This window comes from Lolium rigidum, chromosome 1 (genome assembly GCF_022539505.1).
Source record: "Lolium rigidum isolate FL_2022 chromosome 1, APGP_CSIRO_Lrig_0.1, whole genome shotgun sequence".
Classification (NCBI taxonomy): Eukaryota; Viridiplantae; Streptophyta; class Magnoliopsida; order Poales; family Poaceae; genus Lolium; species Lolium rigidum.
Window position 1 is genome coordinate 339,202,711 of NC_061508.1, and position 16,725 is coordinate 339,219,435.

At 42.4% G+C, this 16,725-nt stretch overlaps 1 long non-coding RNA gene across 1 annotated transcript; it reads left to right on the forward strand.

Moving 5' to 3' along the window:
• The first annotated feature begins 15,467 nt into the window (after window positions 1-15,467).
• LOC124684462 lies at window positions 15,468-16,494 on the forward strand. Its single transcript, XR_006997031.1, has 3 exons — window positions 15,468-15,551; window positions 15,665-15,774; window positions 16,408-16,494. It is a non-coding gene; the product is annotated as an uncharacterized LOC124684462 (long non-coding RNA).
• The last annotated feature ends 231 nt before the right edge of the window (window positions 16,495-16,725 follow it).

The following is a 16,725-nucleotide window of genomic DNA, read 5'->3' on the forward strand; positions in this document are numbered from 1 at the left end:
GATTTGTAGGAGCACACCTCGTTCAATAACCTCTCATTCCATATTCTAAGTTACACCTTTTATTCGTTGTATGCAATGCATCTCTAATACAATTATAGACTCAGTTTGGTGTCTTTACTAGAACTCACCTTCCTTTTCTTTCTACACGATGGTTTAACAAAGGAATGAATCCCTGGCGTCCTCACCCATGGTCCATGGATCATGGATGGATGGAACCAAGAGAAAATATACAGAAACAAAGAAGCAAGCTGAGCCGTAAACTTACCTGCAGCTGGATTCATCGATCGATCGTATCAGGCGGAGAACTGAAGAGCGGATGTCCATCTCTGCCTCAGCGCTGCTGCCGCCGCCTCTCCAAAATGATCCAAGAAAGTGGCATGCGCTCTCCTCTCTGCCTGCCTCAGCGCCGCTTCTCCAAAATGTTCCGGAGTGACATGCCCTCTCCTCTCCTCTCCTCGCCAAAGTCCAAAGTCACAAGTCACGCACGCGATGCCGCCCGCGGCTATAACCGTGGCCTTTTATTTGTAGACTATTTTTGGAGGGAAAGATGTCTGACTTTTCGAGAGAATTCTGGCGCGTTTTGATCCGACGCTTCTCCTCTCACCAGCATTGGTTCAACCGACGGATGGGATGGGTAGCACCACGGATCGATGACCTGGCGTCCATCCCATAATGACAGTGGCAGGTGACGAGATCCACGATTACTAGCTAACTATTATGGGATGGGGTGGAATCCTACGAGTCAGTCAAGCAGTAAATCACGGGCGTCCCAATTTCCCATTCTTCCAACTATATGAGCAAGCCAAAATGGGATCACGGTAATTATGCCAGTTTTCTAGCTTTTGGGTGTCATTATACCAGATCTCTTGTACGTTCTTACCTTATTTATATTACAGTAGCAATATTGACAACTTGGCGTGGTTTGGAATGCCTTTCTTTTCCCACCGCAGGCGAATCATATAACTTTCCCTATATTTTCTCATATGTTGCTACGAATCAGTTATTCCAAAACCAGGCGCTTGTGAGCCGATGTACGGCCTAGATGCTTGATGCTAAGGATCAGTGACATGGCCCGTGAATGGTCAAACTCATGTAAATTATTAAAGTCTTGTTTAATTATGTTCCAATGGCATTCTTGCACGCATGCGGCGGTAATCGCTCCCAGTAATTCCCGTCTACTCAGTTTTGCTAGCGTTTGGTTACGATTTACATGCATGGACGGATGGACTTATTCTTCAAAACTGGGGAAAGGGACACACCATGCATATATGTATCCCTATGATTCATCGGTCGTTGCTAGGAAGGCCGGGGCACACCCCATTTCGAAAAAAAAATCGGTCGTTGCTAGGAATCAATTATTCCAAAACCACCCTCCCTGCCACGTAACAAAACCAGCATGTTCTAATCATCGATCGTTTTAAATGTCTAAATGTTTCTGTGGGCAACTACCGGTCAATTAAGGATTGGCAAACAACGGGAGGAATTGGTAAAATAATTATTATCGATGATCTCTGCTGGAGGTTTCAACAGGGAAAGGGAAACCAGCAGAGCCAATTAGATTAGTGAGTCTCTATTTGTGCATCACCTTTTCAGCCGAAAGAAGAAATAGCAATAGTCAGAGAAAATTGGAGGACGATGAGACACACGTATAGATTTTTTTTTTGTAAATCATGCCTTCATTAGTTTGCTAGTTTCCTAAAAATGTCTTACTTGTGGGACAAATGAAGTACAAATTAGTCTTCACGACTTTTTTTCCAAGCCATGAAATTTCTCACATAATAGGGATACAAGAGTTTTCTTTGTTTTGCTTTTTGAACGTGGCATACCCTTCTGAATTTATATGCAGATTTTCTAAATTTATACGTGCCCACACTTGATCTTCATTACTGTGCATCAATTGCAGAAGAAAATTGAAGTAATGCACTCCATCCATCTTAAATTGAAGCTGTAAACCAAAAGAGGATATGCGGCAACAAATCAATTTTCCGCCCCAGCACTCCTACCATTGAACTCCCATTGTCCGGTTAATCACTCCGTGAATTTTGCCTAGATTTCAGAGGAAATTGTTCTATGCTATGTTGTTTTACTGACAGAAGTAAGTATCCTTGTTTTTCTTATGAAACAATCAGCTGGATGTATAATGACAATTTGCAGCCGTGATCTTATAACCACAAGGCGTCAGCAGCTGACGCTTATAACCACAATGACGTGCTCATCAATCCGTCAAAGCCCATTTCTATACTGCTATTTCCACACAGCGAGAACTGACCATGGGATTTTCTTTATAGTCAAGACACGGCTATGCTCATTATCCAATTATTACAAGTTAATCAAAAAAATAGTACCTTCCATTATTTGGACAATTTGATCAAACAGCAAAATATTTGACACTAAAATTGCTTCGAGCACAACCCTTGTGATATATAAATACACAAAACAACTCAGACTCGGAAGTTGAACCAAAGACAACCGTATATTTACAACTTCTGATCATTCCAACTTTCCAGCCACTGAATACCAAAAGAATTTATTCAAACAATATCACACAGGAATAAGCCAAAGCAGCAGCAGCACGAGAGCATGCTGGGTGACGACGGACCCAAAGCGGTTGATGAGTGAGACAGTAGGCCAAGGACGCGCTGTCCTACTCAAGGCCGATACACATCAGGAAATGCACTAGACCCAACCAGCTGAACCTGCAGGTCACAAGAAAAAAGACATTATTATTGACATGTTTAGACAATACCAAAAGTCCAAAACTCAACCAAACACGAGAGTCAAGAAGACAGACACCCCTCCCAGGAATAACCAAACTGAACAATGGGATAAACAGATGTTAATTCCTGGTAGAAGGAACCAAGTAAGAAAAGACTATAGATCAAACTGGGAGCATTCTTCCCAATGCAATTCCAATCTATACTAATAGAGCATCAAAGGGAAGCATAAAAGCAGTGTGAACAGGATTAGAATTCACAACATTCTTTCATATAGGAATAAAAAAATGCAATCTACATTTAGTAGCCAAATTTGCTCTTATGCTATTTTCCTAACCATAAAATAATCAACAGTAGGATTGAGAGCCACACAGTACTAAACATTACGATTGAGAGCTATAAAACAGAAAGCTGAGGCTACTAACACAAAATCATCAAATCCATTAGATTTCCATGCGTACAAGCATCAGGACCTCAAGTAACCAGGCATATATTAGATTCCTCGCAACAAAATTTAGGTGGCAACATAGCCATCACAAACATAATTCCAAGCCTCTGCTGGCTAGCGAATAACATAGCCACAGTGAGTACAAGGCAGCCAAAGATCAAAGGGGTGAACCACAAGATCAACATAGAGGTTTTAACCTAGGCCGACATCCTCAAGGCCAAGCTGAATCAGCTCCACCTGCACCAGATAACAGAAATGGCATCATTAAAATGTTCATTACCAATACTATTCGATTGCGCACAGAACGAACTAAGCAGCTAAGCACGAGACCAAGAAACAACACATTTAGTAGCCAATTGCATCACCATCAACAGCAAAGCAACCACTGACCCCTCTAAACTAAAAAGAAAGCTACAGACTACAAAAAGGGAACCCACTAAAATATGCTATGCCAAGCTAAAATTTAAAATTTGGACAAACAACCCACAAGGCGATAATGTCATTTTCTGCCGATTATTATGTGAAATCAACCCAGCCAACAAAGCCACTTGGCATACCAAAATAAAGTCATTAGCAGCTCAAATATGATTTCCAACCAGACTATCAACACTACTGCATAAGATGACCATGCTCATCAAAGATGTTCTTTTGCTTCTGCGCATCAGCTAGATATGATATTCACAGCCATGTTTTGGAGTGAACTGAATAATCTGTAAAGAAATGGAGTCAACAAGTGACTAAGCAAAAGACTGCCATGAGAAAGACAAACATCAAGGCAAAACATAAGAAGAAAGCCTAAAGTTGCAGGAAACCGCTGAAAGATACAAGTACCGTAGGCATAACCGGAAGCTAGAACGGCCAGAACTGGCAGCCATGGCTAGGTGCATATGTCAGTACCAGCCGGAGCAAAAGGAGCATAGAGCTGTGAGCAAAAGAAACATCGCAAGATTTCTTATTTCACTTTAGTTTCATCATCTGAGCACAACACCCAGTCGAAATATATGAGAAGACACCTTTAAGAATTCACAAACCATGGTTAATGGATCATGAGGAGTTCTGCAGCACGACGGGCACGGTGCATGTAACCCGGTCATGCAGGACAACAGGAGGAACTGCGCCAGCGTCGCATTTGGTTACCACCTAGGATGCACGAGGAAAAACCACAAAAACAGTCACCTCTACGGCAAATAAACCACTATTCAACAATTCCGAGTCTTCAGAATTTGATATACTAACACGTGATGATTGAAAGCTTAAATAAGAGTACACTCCCACCTACAGATTATGCAAGTCTAAATATGAGCAAAACAAAGCCTAGTATTTTTGTTACACCTATGGATGTACTCTCCTTAAACAGAGCAAGACAAAGTCTTGTTACTTTTATTATTTCCAACTGAAGAATCTGGACGAGTCGTTTAAATTCCAAAAAAAAAGAGCATTTAGGAAAATTAGAACCCAATAGGATGATTATGACCGTACTTGCGCACCAGAAAGTGGTAGCAACGCAATACTATAGACTTACAAATTAACATGACCAAACAGCAATCTCACAACACCAAACAACCAACGTCGTACACATACAACAGGAGAAAAAGAACAAATTTTAGCAAGAATACATAATGGAGGACACAGAGTATTATTTTCCAAGTCCCGCGAGCAATCTACAATGAAATAACCCGCTAACAAAATAAACATCATAGACGTAAAAATACATGCAGACTTTCCTCTAATGGCTCTAGTTCATAATCTTTTCCAGCATAATTGCCTTACAAAGTAGGATAGCTGCACTTTTGATCATAAACGATGATAACTACATGTGTAAGAGATTTGCATTTTTCCAATTTGACCCGGAAGCATGGCAAGATGCATTCCAGTTCCACCACCCAACAAAGAAAACATGGACCCTTGGCAGTGCTAAAACCCAAATCACCTTGGCAGTGCTATCACCACAAGCACCATGATGATTAATACTAGTTTCCAAACATTTTCTTAGAGCACATTCTTCTCTTACTCATTGCAAACTAAATGTTTATCATGGAAATTAAATCTCCGACCATACTTGATCAATAACAAAGCATGGATTTACATTATGGCTACCACAAGGTTTCCTGACTCAACTACATCCATAATAAAGCAAACACAAGTGGGGAACTTATCAGAGCACATTCTGGCAACTCAAACACAGATGAGCATTCCACTCTTACATCATTACAGACTGAATTATTATCGTGCTTGATCAAGTCCAAAGCATAGATTTATAAGAAGAGCACAAGATATCCCCGACACTTGGAAGTATTCTATTGATGATAATCTAAAGACAAACACAATCAGCCATGATATATGCACATAATGATTCGGGAAGTAGCATACACCTAGGGAACACTCACATTTACCAAAAGAGAATGTAAGCTCAAACACTCAATAGCTCAAGCCAGATTAAAAACAAGCTAAATTATCTGCACAATGGCTAAATTGGCACCAACCAGATACCTAACAACGATTAGAGCGAGAAAGGTTAGGTTTTTGCTACAAATTTGTAACCTAAAATCCTGACCAGCACACTCAGATACTTGCATCGTACAGAACACCACCACAACTCTTAGATCGGCATCCATATCAACAGCTCGTCCTCAAATTTTCTGGACCTAACAAAAGAAACCACTTACCCTGAACAGGAAGAGCTGGAGCCTCTCCATAGTGCCAGGGTGCAGGGCGATGACGTAGCATCATGTTAGAGTTGCAGTTGTCTTTACTAGCCATTTTTCACCGGCTACCGAAATCATATTCAGTATGAGAATTAAAACAACAATCTAATTCCAATGATCAGGCCTGACATAGCATTTTTTTCCTATAACAAACTATTAAAAGTGACAGGTAATCTTATATTGAATAAGGAATGAGGTAGCCAATTAGCTTGGAAACCCCAAGTTTGTATCTAAAGGCAGAAGCTTAACTCAAACAAATACTTCACTAAGGAAAAAACAAATAGCAGAAGTTAACAACAAAGCCTCTCTTCTTTCCCAGACATATCCCCATGATCATTCTAGAGTAGGTATCACTATGTAAAACAAGTACCATAAGGAGAAGCAGTTTCGGTGAGATGATATCACGTAGTAGACAAAAACAGTTCACCTCCTTTAAGCCTCCGACAAAACACAATTCTGAACCCAAAGCACATGACATCCTCCATGCCGAAAGAGAAAATCCCTGCATGCAAATCAAGATGGTAAGAGCTCACATCCTATTTTTATCCTATGAAGCAGGCCTTGGTATATTTTTCACTTCATATTCAGCACATAACTAATATTCTTCAAGTTGAAGTCGACAGTTATGTCTCACCTGCTTTGTGGACTCCTTAACATTATTTGAAGCCTCACTTGTTGATCCCTATTGCAAAAAAAAAAAAATCCCATGTTTGTTGTTAAGGAAAACAGTGTGCATTTAAGGTATACAACTATACAAGGCATACACAGAAACACCAGAAGTCACTGTCAAACAAAACTGTGGTGCGAAAGAAAATAGCACATCAAGGTACATAGTCTCAACAGAAGGCTAGCATTATACTAGTTAAGTGGCAATCATTTGGTAAGAGATGATTACCGTTTATCAAAAGAGATTAGAACCCATTTCTACTCATAGATTTAAGTCTTCAACCAAAAAGTTCCCAGCAGGTATCACCACATGCAATCACTTGACATCAGGACCATGGATATATATGTAAACAATAAAAAAAATGTCCCCTGCAAAATTCTACTCCCTCCATCCATAAAAGGATGTCGGAGATTCTTCTAAATTCGGATGAGCAGGATTTTGGATCACATAGATTCATCGTGCTGTAATATACCAAACAAGCACATAAACATGTTTCATGAAATCTGGACAAGATCAACAGCTAACATAATATGAACTACACCAGCAACAGCACAATCTAGCACAAGAATACCAAAAATCCATACAAGTTAAACGACACTGTAGACAGACACATGGCATCGAGTCGGTGGGCAAAACAACGAGACACGGCACAAGAAAGGACGAAGACCATGAGAAAATCAGGAGATCAAAGGGGAACATGAGGAATCACCGAAGAGAATAGTAGACGGAGTTGGAGAGGTAGTCGAAGCAAACATGGCTAGAGCTGCAACCACGCGCAAGTCATAGGAGGCATTTCCAGCCCAGCAATAGCAGCACCGCCGGAGCAGAACAGCCGGTTCACACCGGAAAAAATCTGCAGTAAAAATTACTAGTCAAAGAGCCATAAATACAACCTAGGTTAACCATAGCATCATCTAGAAATTAACCATTGATACGCTATTTTCATCGAGAAAACACAAAGATATCTTTGCGTTTCATTTCATTGAAAAGTGCACCATCAAGGAGGTTGCAGGACCAGGAGCATGTACCATAGGGATGTAAGTAAAGAACACCATCACCATTAGAAATGTTTCCATTCAAAAAACAAATAGCAATGTAAAAAAGGAAATCCCTAGAGCAAATGCTCAGAACAATTACTTCGGATTTCCAAATTCAAAAATTGCACCATGTGTATTCTTGAGCTCCTCAATGTATGGTCCAAGCTCCAGTATCAACTGCGAAAGTGCAACATAAAGTCAGAATAACAAGGACATTAAAAAAAATAAGAAATTCTGAACCTGTAGCAGTCTGCATAATAACAAGCATAAAGTCAGAATAACAGCAGGCGTGGATGTAGCAGACTGAACTTGTAGGTTCAGAATTCTGAATGTTCAAAAAAAAAGGAACAGTATGAAACTACAACTCAAGGGAAACAGCAAGCAAAGAAACTCCAAGCAATGCACAACCGATACCTAAATAAAAAAATAAACCATTCAACACCTATGAAATGATCACAAACTAAAACATGCTGAGACCAATGTTGTACTGATTGACAAAACTTCCTACCCACAAATGCATATGATTTTCACTACTGGCTACACATTCAACAGGAGAAAAGATACAATTTTTAGAAAGAACAGATGGAGGAGAGAGACCTTATCAGGCATCAGAAGCAGCTCGGAGTGGTGGGCGACTGGGCGTTAGCAGCAACTCAGGGACGTAGTCGGTAGCATGTGCGGGTGGTCGAAACTGTGGCCGGAGCAGAAGCTCGAGGGTGTGGTTGCCCGCAGAAGCAGCCTGGGCAGGTGACCACAAGCCCGTCCTCTGTGCCTCCCCTATGCCAGGGCGAGCTCCTCGCATCAGCACCGGCAGTTTGCCCGTGTAGCAGCACTTTGATCTGTGGTCGTGAAGGGTTCATGGCATGATTCGTATCTATTTTAGTGCCTCCCAGAAACATCCTGCCAAAAAACGAGGGGTGTAGAGGGGATTTTGTTGATGTTTACCAGTGGATTAATTAGAAAGCTCGAGACCAAATGCAAACACTATATAAACTGTTTTCCTGACCTAAGTCTTTTACAAATATTCAGAGCTATAACTCTGCATCTAGCTAAGACATGTCAAGAAAGGAACGCCGCTGATTAAAGAATGAATGAATCACATAAAGTGAAGTGTCAAGCATCTGTAATTAAAAAAATGACAAGTTTGCAATAGTTCGGATAAAGAGAATTGACTAGAGAAAAGTCACAGTAAGGCTTGTCTCTGCACCTTACTGAATCAATGAACAAGCAGAGGAGTAAATTAGTGTTTCCTCGGTTGCTCGCTAGTAACAGCAAGGTATCCACCGACCTAGCAGCAATGCATATACGTATCTACTAAGTTGCACAAGCACCGGCCAGCAAACAAACACCTATGTATGTTTCAACCGAAGCAACTCCACAAAAGGCGCAGATAATCTAGTAAGATTAGTAAGTACCACACATGACAAAATTCCATCATATTCAGGCCGCGCACATTAGGAGAGGAACCACTAGATATACAGATGCAAGATACAACAAATCCGAACGACAACGACGACTAGCCATCATCATCAAGCAACGTAACAACCAACCAACATTCATAGTCTAGCAACAGAGAAAAAGGCGGCAGCAGGGACGAGTCACCTTCCTAGCAGCAAGCCATAGCAATATCTGTCCCCATCATTGTCCGAGTGGTAGAGCAAGCCGTCGCCCCTCCCAAACCAGCCACCGCCTCGAGCTGCACCACCATCAATCCATCCGTCCCAAGCTTCTCCTATGGCTTTCACCCAACACACATGACACACGCATATGCAGAGAGAGAAAAAAAAACGCAGCACTCCATTAGTACGAGAGGAAATGCCGTGAGGTGAAGGGGTCACTAGGAAGGGCCACCGTCGTGCTCACCTCACCGGCTTGTGGAGGCGGGGGCAGGGGTCCGGTGAGTAGCAGGTCGTCGGAGTAGGATAGGGGCGCGGTGGCTGGGTGAACTGAAGCGGCTTTCCTTCTCCGGATGGGCGCCGGAGCAGGAGCTCGCCGATAGAGGCGTGCCCACAGGGAATGTACGTCTTCCCGGAGCGCGGCGCCGAGGGTCGGAATCCGCACGGTGAAGGACCCCCAGAGGAGGGCGGAGATGGAGTTGACCTCCGGGCGACAGGACGCGAGGGTGGAGGTCACCGGTTCTTGACGGCGCAGAGGTGGGTCGCATGCGCCAGCGAGGATCGAGGAGAAGAGACCGCGTGGGTGGTGGGGGATGCGGCCGCCGTTGGGGGTTCTGGATGGAGAGGATGGGGTGCGTTGGGGAGGAGGAGACGGAGGTGCGGTGGCCGGCGAGGTGCTGGGGCGGCGGCGATGGAGGGAGAGAGGAAGGGGGGAATTTGAGGGAGAGCCAAAGGAATTAAGTGAGGGCGTGCTTTGCGTGATTTTACTTTCCATTTTCATTTTCCTTTTCCTTTTCTCTTTTACACATACACGGAAAGTTTTGATTGATGATTTGCTGGAATCGAGGAGGCTGTTTATTCATCCCACGCGACCCGCTCTTTTGCGAGGCTACGCACTTAATTTCGTTTCAAAATTATGCATGGAATTAAATAACTTGCCTCGTGCATGATTTTGGAATTAAATTATTGTTCATGTGTGTCACAAACGTACAAACCATGAGCACCTACTCCTTTAGCTTCATATACGTATGGGTACGGGTAGAGTCATCCAGTCTCATTCAATCTTATCCGTCACCCATACCCATATCCGTCAACAGGTACAAGTTTTTCTCATACCCGTCGCCCGACAGGGTAAATGGGTACCCACGGGTAAAAAATACCCGCGCTTACAACACATCAAATTGATCTACAAAATATGACAGGAGGTGAAGCAATCATAAATATTGGTCTAATCCTCACTAACCTACCAGCGATTGTGAGATTGGAAAGCGTGAGGTTCAGCCTAGCAACGTGAAGGTTGTGATTAGGGGAAAATTGAGTAGTTTAGAATATTAGGGCGGCCCACTTATCAAATTAGATGGGTAAATGAGTATGCAGGTATGGGTATGGGTTCTACGATCCCATACCCGTACTCACTCTACCTGGTGGGTATAATATTTTCTCATTTACGAACCCATGGGTATTTTTTTTTTCATACCCGTACTCCTATTGGGTTTTTACCTGGCGGGTACGCGGATCATGGGTACCCATTGCCATCCCTAACTCACAAATATACGACCATCTAAAGCCAAAGCCATTTTGGTATATGTACCTTTGCTCTCTCTCTCTCTCTCTCTCTCTCACTCTCACGCCAAGTTGTCGAAGACGACGACTAACTCACCGGCGGTCGTTTAATTAATGAGTTCACTAGCGTGCACGTGTCCCGTCAACACCACCATGCTGGCCGGTGAAGAGGGATAAGCGCGCCGAGGTCTAGTGGCATTTTCTCAACCTCATTAGTGTAGTATGTATAGCTCATCGACATCGGCTTTCGAGTCTCCCTTGTCTTCATCAAGGAAGTGGCATGCATGTCCGGTGTTGGGCAGTCGCTCATGCTAGCTCGCATGGTGCTAAACACATGCACCAATGGAAGTCCATTTGGCGGCCATCACCCGTCGTTGTCTCACACCCTCGGGGGCCGCTACCTCAACAAATAAAGAAGGAAACTATCTTACGATGTCGATATCCTACTTGTCACCTTGACGAGAAGTGTTACATCAGCGTTGGAGGACGTCGCGAAAGTTGTTCTCGTCTCGAAGAATAGTTGGACATAGAATAAAGATCGTGAGAAGTTGGCCTCCGACCAGCCCAACTCTTGTAATATGTTGGCCTCTTATTGGTGTATATGTGTGGTGTAAAGATGAAAATCAAAGCGTGAAGTCACATGAAATAACCTCTTTTAAAGAAAAACTAGACCCACTAGACACATATTCCCCTATATACACATATATAGGTGTGGTGTAAAGATTAAAATCAAATACAAGTTTAAAGTGACCTTTATACTTCATAAAAGAAGATAGATTGCACCCACTTAGAGTCCGCCGACCCAACTCTTCTAATAACTTGGCATGTTTTTTGTTTTTGTTTTGTGAGGTTCCTATGATCTTTCTAACATAGACAAAGAGTAAAGTGACATGGAATCACCACTTCGATGAAAAGCTAGGGTTGTACGACATGAAGCCCATGTAACATGATATCGCATGAAATCGTGCGAGGAAGGGTAAAAAGCACTTCCCTTTTTTCATGGGGTCCTAATAAGGGTATATGATGTTGTTTAAAGATTAAAAGTCAATACACAACTTTACAATACTATCTTGTAGGAAGTTTCTCGACTTATAGTAAAAAAGTCCCACTTTGAAGGAAAGGTTTTATGTTTTCATGCCTGTTTTTTTTTGGGTCAACTCTATCTTGGGTGAAAAGCTAGGGTTTTTTTTGTTCCGGGGCCATAAAATAGGGGTGGCACTCATGAAATCGTGCCAAAAACCATCGTAGTCCCCAACTCCTTAGCATGTAGTAGGGGCAGACCCAAAAATTTGAGTGCTTATAATAAAATAACATTTATAAAAGAATTATATATGAATTAATGATCACACATATATTATATGTGCTTGAGAAATCCACATTGAAGGATATTTATGCTTCAAACATACGAATTTACGAAAATTACAAGTAAAATAAATAATATTTGAATTTTCAATAACAAAAAGACATGAAAAAAGATTATTTTGAAAAATAAGAAAGCGAGCTACATTATCCTTTATAACATCATAGGAAGGTTTATTTATTAGTATGTATCACTATCACATAGAAAATTCACATACGTGTATTTTTTAAAATGTTTGGGTGTTTAGTTGGGTATTCATTTGAATACTACTAAATTAAAGTACCCCCCCCCCCTCGAGTGGTAATAATTTTGGTATACAAGGTTAGGAAAATATACAAATCACTTTCGCATGGAAACCTAGACCATAGTTGTAGATCAGTATCCTAGGTTCCTAATCCCGACCTAAACCCTAAACTTACACCCTAAACCCTAGCTTACACACTAGTAACAGAAAAAAAATCTTGTAACAAGTGACCGTAGGCACACTATTATGTAAAGGTCTTTGGACGTTTTCCGCCTATTCTCGGGGGCTAGAGGGAGTTGTTTTGGATTCACTTGTTTTCACTTATGCATGAAATGATAAATAGATACTCCCTCCCGTCCTTTTTAATTGACTCGAATTTAGTACAAAGTTGTACTAAATCCGAGTCAACTAAAAGAGACCGGAGGGAGTATTACCTATCATTTCATATGTCGTCCCATCCTATTGCCCGCCAAATTATGCGCGCTGAAAAGCTAGGGTGTTTCCGTCCCGGTGGTCGTAGAATAGGGGCAACACTCATGAAATCGTGCTAAAAACCATCAGAAACCCAAACTCCTTAGCAAGTAGTAAGGGCAAGCCCACAATTTTGAGTATGAGTATTTAAAATTATAGTCAATGAAGGACATATATTATATGTGCTTGAGAAACCCACACAATGAAGGATACTTATGCTTAAGAAACATACGTATTTACGAAAATAAAAGTAAAGAAATAATATTTGAATTTTCAATAACAAAAAGACATGCAAAAAAGATTATTTTGTAAAATAAGAAAGTGAGCTACATGATCCTTTTATGTGTAAAAAAAGACATGCGTGTATTTAAAAAAAATATTTGGGTGTGTAGTTGGGTATTCATGTGAATACAACTAAATTGAAGTACCCGCCCACCGTGTGGTAAGAACTTGGGTATACAAGGTTGTCGTAAATAGGGAAATACACAAATTAGTTTGGCATGGAGACCTAGACCATATGTGTAGATCAGTATCCTAGACTCCTACATCTTAACCATAATCCCGACCTAAACCCTAAACTTACACCCTAAGCCCTAGCTTAGACACTAATTAAGCTGTATACCTAGTAAGAGAAAAAAAATATTGCAACAAGTGACCGTAGGCACACTATTATGGAAAGGTCTTTCGACGTTTCCCGCCTATTCTCGGAGGCTAGAGGGAGTTGTTTTGGGATTCACCTGTTTTCATTTATGCATGAAATGACAGATATATATTACCTATCATTTCATGTGTCGTCCCATCGTAGTGGCGGCGTGCTATGAATTTTAGGTGCTTGGAGATTTCTCCATGAATTTCTTTTTCAGCGAGCCGTAACTTGCGAATATGATCTCCGGTTGAGGCGGTCCTCAAGGCAATGGAAACCTCCCTTGGAGTTAGGGTTTCTCATACTTCTACTTTTTGGATCTTGTTGATCCGTCGATCTCTACTTTGCCGGACGTCGTGGTCGAGGTTGACAGATCAGACCCCTTGCGACTGAGTGGAGGATATTAATACATAGAACATGATAATGTCGACAACTATATATATAGAAGCCATTCCTACAGAAGATGGCGTTGAACCCTTCTACACCAAGTTGGCGTTGTAGAGTTCCATAGCCATAAACCCTAGATCACATCCCTAAACCTCATTGGGTGCATCTATGTGACCGTCAAGTCCATCTTCTAGTCTTCAAGTCGTGTATTGTTTATGATCACGCCGATAAGAAATGTTTGAGAGAAGTTCTTCATCACGCCGATAAGAAATATTTCAGGTCGTCAAAGGGACCTCGCCATCGGCGGCGCCGAGCTCGTATACAGGTAGTTATCTCCCTACGTGCTTATTCATTCATGTGCGTCTACTCGCGCGGGAGAAGTCCAGCAGCGAAAACTCTGTCGAAATTCGTATCTACTCACGCGCCAGCAGAGTCCAACTGGCCCAGCAGCCCAACTAGCCCAATAGCCGAGCAGCCCGTTTTGCGCTCTGCGTGTTATTAGCCGTCCAATGCAGATCGACGGTCGAAGCTCATCCCCCGGAATAAAACAAGCCGAACCGAATTTCTCCCCCTTCTTTCCTCTCCTGCGATGAGAGAGGCGGCGACCACGCCGGCGCGGCCGGGCTTGCTCGCCGGAGCGCGCACGCCTGCGTGCATCCACGCGAGCGGCTCCGTCGATCTCGCCTTGCCGGCGTCGCGCGCGTGGCCGCGGCGGCTGCTGAGCGCGGGTGAGGGTGCGCCGGGAACCAGGACGACGCGCCGGCGACGATGCGTGCCGCGGAGATCCGTCGCCCACACAAGCCATCCTCGTTCCCTCCGCCGGCAACGAAACACGGCAGAGCCGACCAGCTAGAAGAGATGGCGGCCAGGGGACTACGGTGTGCTGCTGCTCGCCGGCCACCTCCACATCGCCGCCGGCGACCTCGTCCGCGACGAGCTCGCGTCCACCGGCCAGCTTGCCCTGCAGGTAAGGATCCCTGTTTCTTCACTTCTGGTTCCTGGTTCGGTGCGCTGTGGATCTGCCAAGGCTGACATTCGTATTCAGAATTTAACCTCCTGTGTGTGCTAACCATAAGATTTCTAGGTGTCTATTTCCGTGTGAGCTAGATCACACCATACGATTTAGTTTAGGCTTGCTATAAAACATTGACTCTTGTTGTGCAGAATTAGCTTGTCCGAGCTGTCAAGATGCAATTGCTGCCCAATTGCTCTTGATTGATTCTATAATAATAGAACAAGTTCGAAATGCTACATGTTTATATGAATCTCACCGAATCAATACTTGAGATCAACTTTTCTGATTGCTATTTCATTCCAATTGGGAAAGTGTAGAGCTTTATTAAGTAATTAATTTGTTCAGAATTCTTCGACAGCAGTAGTATTCTTGCCCCACGATTGTAAGTTCTCTTTATTTGTTCACTTCAGGATCTGCATTTATCTGCTAGTTGTTACCATGTCTGCAATGGCCACCATGGGCACTAGGATATTAGAGAACAGCTACTGCTAGCTGGGAAAGGCAGTAGTGTTATTGCGCTCTAGTCTAGATTATATTTGTAGTGCTTTATTATTCTTTTTTAGATAAAAAAATCTTACCCAGAATATACACAATCGGCAGGTCTTTTTATGGCAGCTGCAACTCGCAAGGGTCGCAGCGATGCCCGTCACGTGCAAGTATGAGGAGATCTAGGCGCCAGAGGTATGGACACCAAACGCTTTTCATCTGCTCATCTCATTGATAATGTGTGTATTTTTCCATACCAGCTTAATTGCACTCGTTTCTTTTCTAATATGCATTTTCTAATATGTGAGGTGCATAAAAGTATGCTGTGTGACTGCTGCTGCCAAGGCCGTGGCGGAGAGTTCACCACGCCGCAACCGCGGTGGTGGTGCTATCTCGGTTTTGGCTACAATTCTTTCAGGTGATTCCTTGAGTCGATGTCCAGCATCTGGCTATGAAGTCTTTGAATTAATTATATGTGGAGGTTTTCTGGTACTGTTTTGTGCTGCTGGTGATTTTGTTTTGCTGCTTGTTCTTTCCCCTTTGCACCATTGAAAGATTTTTCAGTTGCCAATTGCTTGTATATCATTTCCTAGATGTTTTTGCCAATTCCCAATATGTATATGTGTTGTGCATGGTGCTGGATATATACAACTCAGTAACTTAATCCAGCTTATTTGTGTTGTACATTAACACACCAGTTATGGTAGTGTTTATGTGATTTTGATGTGCAATTTTCTGTTAACAAGAAGAGATTCTTATCTTTTAGATTCTCCGGTGCATCCATTTTAAGGGCTGAAATTCTCCTTTTTTTCCAAACTAAGATTCAATGACAGCGCAGCCATTAAATTACTTTAGTCTGGGACTAGTAAAAATTTGGTAATGTTGCCTGTTCAAATTTAGTGGTGTTGCTCAGCGAAGCAAAGCTAGTTTATGTGGTTTGTGTGATTTAGAGCAGATCTTGTTTAGTTCTTTTGACCTCTGTGCTAATTATTGTTATAAGATATATAAGAACAGGGTGTGTTGTACTAACCCTGAATTGTTTTTCTTCTAGGGCAAGGAAGGAGACCGACTAAATGACAGACAAGATGGAACCATTAGCTGTAGTACTTAAGCTGGACTACCTAGGAGACATGTATCAGTTCTTCTTTGCTTATAAGCATCAGCTGAACAATGGTAAGCTTCCTCTAGCTTCTGAAAGACGATTTGAATGTCTGAGACATTTTTAAGGTGCATGAAATTATTTGTTTGGTGCATCTACCATATTAACCCGTAGAATTTGGTCTTGACTAGATCCTTATTTCTGCTTGTTAGTAATGTCAGTCCGTATAGAGTCTTGATCTGTTATTGTTTCAAGAAGAAAGCTGTCTTA